The 5,770-nt window shown below is 39.2% G+C and overlaps 1 long non-coding RNA gene across 1 annotated transcript in view; it reads right to left on the reverse strand.

Moving 5' to 3' along the window:
• Window positions 1-734: 734 nt before the first annotated feature.
• LOC119471259 overlaps window positions 735-5,770 on the reverse strand; it is a 10,212-nt gene continuing 5,176 nt past the window's right edge. Inside the window, exon 2 of the long non-coding RNA XR_005200295.1 lies at window positions 735-3,052. This is a non-coding gene — a long non-coding RNA (uncharacterized LOC119471259). The remainder of the gene's footprint in view (window positions 3,053-5,770) is intronic.

Raw genomic sequence — 5,770 nt, forward strand, 5'->3', positions numbered from 1 at the left:
ATTAGCTGGGAGCTGTGTAGAAATGCAAAGCCTGTGACGCCACCCCAGCCTTGCTACTTCAGAGTCTCTGTTTCTACAAGCACTCCGCAGGTGATTTGGGGGTCACATCAAAGTTAGAGAAAAACTTCAAACTTACCTTTCCTCCTTGTAAACACACAAACATAGTTTATTCTCTTTTTAGGGACAAATAATGAAAAGTAGTTTTCTAATTGCCTGATCAAGACTAGTTGTTAAGATTTTCATGCTCTTGGCTGGGTGTGGCGGCTCACACCTGTACCCCCAACGCTTTGGGAGGCCCAGGTGGATGGATCACCTGAGGCGAGGAGTTTGAGACCAGCCTGGGGACATGGTGAAACCCCATCTCTACTAAAACAAAAAATTAGCTGGGCATGGTGACAGGCGCCTGTGTAATGCTAGCCACTCAGGAGGCTGAGGCAGGAGAACTGCATAAATCTGGGAGGCCGGGGTTTCAATGAGCCATTGAACTCCATCCTGGGTGAAATCCCGTCTCCAGGAAAAAAAAAGACTTTCATGCTCTTTATATAACGATTCACTTTGAAAAGGAAAAATGAATTCATACTGTATAAGGTTTTCAAACTAAGTAGTTATAGTAAAATTAACCCACAAAGTTCAAACAACTTGACAGAAATTTCTTGTGTATTTTCAGGCACTAGAATATGCCTATTTAATGTTTAAGTTTTTATATATCTACAATTCTAAAAAACAGGCAACTCTGACAATCTAAAGGCTTTTACTGAAGCTTGGTCACAAAACATGATTTACACTGGCATTAAGTGATTAACAGTCTCTACCCCACTTAACTGTAGCAATTTTCACTCTGCAGCAGAAATTTTAATACATAAACTTGCACAAACTCATATGTTTAGTAGAGGTCCTACCATAAACCTCACTGGAGATGTTATGCAGTACATAGTATACCTCCCTAAGGGTTTCAGATTAAGAGATGCGCTTTGTTTTTAGAGTGGTCCTTTAGGATAAGTTTAGTTGACAGAGCAGGAGAAGAAACCAAGGAAAGGAAATCAAATCTACCTGAATAAATCTTCATGTTAGTAGTGGCTAAATAAAAACAACATAATACGATGCCTTAGAAACAGTAATTGTAGTATGTTAAAAAAAAAAAAGACACAATAAATTGCTCAAACAAGATCTTAGTTTGGGGGTGTGTCTGAGAAAAGGCTGAAAAAGAAACTTGAAAACGGCAAGGGGCATATTTCCCGAAATTTTCCCTCGAGAAACCAGAATTTAAAATATAATAAAAAGAGGTATTTCCGCAGATATATAGTAGATCCATCAAAAATAATGCAAATGGCTTCCTTGACCTTTAGATACCAATAGTCATAAAAATTATGTCCATAAAAAAACTCAGCCCATATTTCTATGTTTTCTAGTATGCACCACACAAGTATAACACGATGCCATTTATTTACATGATTCTGAAAGAATATGAGTCCCCAGGATCAAATATATACATTTTTAATATTTGAAATATTTACATAATGGAACCATGTCAGGGTTCAAGTGTAAGAACAGTTTTTTCAAATGTCCTCTCAAGGTGTTTAAAAAAAAATCCAGTAATTCAAAGCTCACATTATGCTTTTCTAACAGGCCAATCTTTACCCTTCTTTTAAATAAGTACTCAGACAGGGGAACAGTTACAACTAATTTGTGTGAAAAGCTGTTTGAAACTTGTTACATTTTCAGGTAATTTTGCTCCCTGGTGAAATTCTGATCTACAACAAAGAGAGTCCCAGGAATTTCTCTGAGCACATCATGAGTACGTTTTTAAACACTAATGAGCCAAGGCAAAACAAGATATAAACCTTCTACAGGATAAAAATGAAACAAAAAAATTAGTGGTTGGTAATTACCTTGATGATTTACCTTTATCCTTAAATAAGATGTAAATATAACTTGTAAGTTGCCAAGCAGAATACCTATCATGTTTGTAAAACTCTCATTGTCTGTCAATTTGCCTAGTTTCATTTTTTGTTTTGTTCTAAATGGGGTTTTCACTTATACTTTTGAAATGAATTTTTTGTTAAATAAAGGGATATAATTAAACTAAGGACCAATTAGTGCAAAAATGCATTAAATACAACTCTCCAGGATTTTAGGGTATGCCTCATTTCTGAGCAATAAAATTAAAGGGGAAAATCACTATGATCCATATTCCTTTAAAAGAGAAACTGAAGCAGACAGCTTATTAATATGGAAACCCCATCCAGTTAGCAGACTGTTGCTCACGACACCAGAATACCATGCTATGAGAAACTAACAACCTAATTATGCCAGACATTTTGGGTTCGAACAATGTAACTTTTCCTTTACAATTCTGTTAGTTAGGAAATGTTTTAAGGACCCCACCAAAGCAAATTAGGGAAAAGAAAGACTTTTACACATACATTCATAGAACACATTCATACAGAAATACAGTAGAAATGGATTGTCTGCTAATTTTTGCATTCTAATTTTAAACTCCATGCCTTCACAAGGGCTTGCCATTTCTGATCAAAAGAGAGTGGGGGTGGTAATAGATGTGACTGGTGTTTTCAATTAAAATTGTTCATGTTGGTTCCTATACAGTACATTTCAATATTAAGTGCAATTCTGCAAAAGAATTGGGGAGTCGTTTTAATATTTACAAGGAACAAATCAGCAGAACAAGATTATGTCAGATAGGCTGTATACAGTAGCTGCGGCTTATAAAACATACCAGTAATTTGTACCTGGTGAGTATAAAGAGAACCAAGGATTCAGATGACTTTACAACCAAGGGAGTACACAGGGCAACAAATTAGAGGACAAAAAAATTCACATTTTCTACAATAAAAAAAAATTACAGCTCTCACAATGTCTTCAAAGACAAAGAAAAATTCGAAGTCCTTAAAAGGGTGGTGAAGAAGATATCTGAAATGGAACACTCTAAATATAAAAAGTTTTACTTCACAAGACCAATTTTCTTGGCTTCTGTTTCATATATCAATAATCTCCACATTTTGACTATAAAAACTTCTGCTTCTTCATCAAGTACCTAAAGAGGAAACAAAACAGCAACACATGTAAGAGAAGCAATCATCATCATCTCCCAACAACAGTGACTAGTAGAAGAGTTTTTCATCCACTGACAATAAGCACTTATTACTTAAATGCTAGTTAGGATTTTAAGGTTGTTTTGGCGGGGTGGCGGGGGGCGGGGTAATATATGAGATTCTGTATTGTTATTATATAGTTATATATAATATCTATATATATATAGTTATTATATAGTTATATATAATATCTAGTTCTTCCTAAATTACTATGTTCTTTATAACAAATATTTGTTTTCTTTAGGAAGTTTAATTTTCACTAAAATGACTTAAAGAAAATTTTCCTAGTGTGAGAACTGTATTATTAATAAATATAGGCCGGACGTGGTGGCTCATGCCTGTAATCCAAGCACTTTGGAAGCCAAGGTGGGCGGATCACCTGGGGTCGGGAGTTCAAGACCAGCTTGACCAACACGGTGAAACCCCGTCTTAAAATAAATAAATAAACAAATAAATATGAGCCGGGGGCGGTGGCTCACACCTGTAATCCCAGCACTTTGAGAGGTGGAGGTGGGTGGATCACCTGAAGTCAGGAGTTTGAGACCAGCCTGGACAACACTTCGGGTGAAACCCCATCTCTACTAAAAAGTACAAAAATTAGCTGGGATATGGTGGGGAGTGCCTGTAATCCCAGCTACTCGGAAAGCTGAGGTGGGAGAATCGTTTGAACCCAGGAGGTGGGAGTTGCAGTGGGCTGAGATCGTGCCATCGCACTCTAGTCTGGGCAACAAGAGCAGAACGCCAACTCAAAATAAATAAATGGGCTGGGTGCAGTGGCTCACACCTGTAATCCCAGCACTTTGGAAGGACGGCGAGGGGCGGATCACCTGAGGTCAAGAGTTCGAGACCAACCTGACCAACATGGAGAAACTACATCTCTACTAAAGGTACAAAAATTGGCCAGGGGTGGTGGCACATGCCTGTAGTCCCAGCTACTTGGGAGGCTGAGGCAGGAGAATCGCTTGAACCCAGGAGGCGGAGGTTGTGGTGAGCCGAGATTGCGCCATTGCACTCCAGCCTGGGCAACAGGGGCAAGACTCCATCTCAAAAATAAACGGATGGATGGATGGATAGTAAATTACCAAGAGCAAAAAAATTCAAAATTCCATGGCTTACTAAACATAAACACTACAATATTTTTGTGATCTGCCTTTTATTCTTTTACCTTTACAGATACTGCATTTACACATGTCTGACAAAACTAGTTCCTAAGGAAATCATATACTTTTCATAAAAAACATAGTAATTTATGAAGAACTAAATAAATATACAATTACATAGTAACAATACAGCATCTCATTTATCCCCAAAAACACAACTTCACAAACTTTTTTTTTTTTCCTGGAGACAGGATCTCTCATCACCCAGCCTGGAGGGCAGTGATATGATCATGGTGACTGCAGCCTTGACCACCCAGGCTCAAGTGATGTTCACACCTCAGCCTAGCCAGTAGCTGGGACTACAGGTACACACCGCTACTCCTGGCTAAAATTTGGGCTTTTTTAGTAGAGATAGGGTCTCACTATGTTGCCCGAGCTGGTCTCAAACTCCTGGGCTCAAGCAACCTGCGCACCTCAGACTGCCAAAGTGCTGAAATTACAGGTGTGAGCTGCTGTGCACAGCCCAACCATACCATATTAACCAGCATTTATTGTGTATGTGACACTAAAGTAAACATTAAATAAGAATGTCAGTATTTAGTAAACAGAATAAGCAAATGCAATCATCATCACAGGGCACACGTGACGACTGAATACCAAGTCTTTTTACAGTGACAGGAGAATAAATTGTCTTCCTCTCTACTTATGAGTTAGGTTCCTTGTGTCCCCACCACTATTCCTGCCCTCATCCCACACACATCTGGCCCTCTACATTAGGACTGCTGTGAGGTGAAATGGAATACCTTGCTCCCTTCTAAAGGGGACAGCTATGACTATGCTCCAGGGTATCTTTGTCTTGACAAAATGTGGTCCAGTGTTCCCAGGTCTTCGTAGAGGCAGTTTAGGGTAGGAATTTAGAGTACGCAATATCTAGTCAGACTACATAGGTTCAAATTGCACTTCTTCTATCTCTTACGAGCTATAGGTCCTTGGCTGGGCTACTTAACCTGAGCCTCAGTTCCCTCATCTGTAAAGTGGAGGGGACACAGCAACACCACAGCAGTAGGTACTAAGTGGAAATTAAAAGAGTTGTTATGTAGTTAAGTGCTCTGAAGAGTGTCTGGTATATAACAAGCGCTTAGTAAGTATCTAGAAGGCTGGGCATAATGACTTAGTAATCCCAGCACTTTGGGAGGCCTAGGTGGGTTAATGACCTGAGGTCAGGAATTTGAGACCAGCCTGGCCAACATGGTGAAACCCCATCTCTACTAAAAATACAAAAATTAGCCAGGTGTGGCGGTGCATGCTTGTAATACTATGCACAGAGGCTGCAGTGAGCCAAGATTGGGCCACTGCACTCCAGCCTAGGCGACACAGGAAGACTCCCTCTCAAAAAAAATAAATAAATAAATAAATAAATAAAAAATAAAATAATAAATAAGTCGGCCGGGCGCGGTGGCTCACGCCTGTAATCCTAGCACTTTGGGAGGCCGAGGCAGGTGGATCACAAGGTTAAGAGATCGAGACCATCCTGGTCAACATGGTGAAACCCCGTCTCTA

This window comes from Cebus imitator, unplaced genomic scaffold (genome assembly GCF_001604975.1).
Source record: "Cebus imitator isolate Cc_AM_T3 unplaced genomic scaffold, Cebus_imitator-1.0 Scaffold54, whole genome shotgun sequence".
In the NCBI taxonomy this organism is placed as follows: Eukaryota; Metazoa; Chordata; class Mammalia; order Primates; family Cebidae; genus Cebus; species Cebus imitator.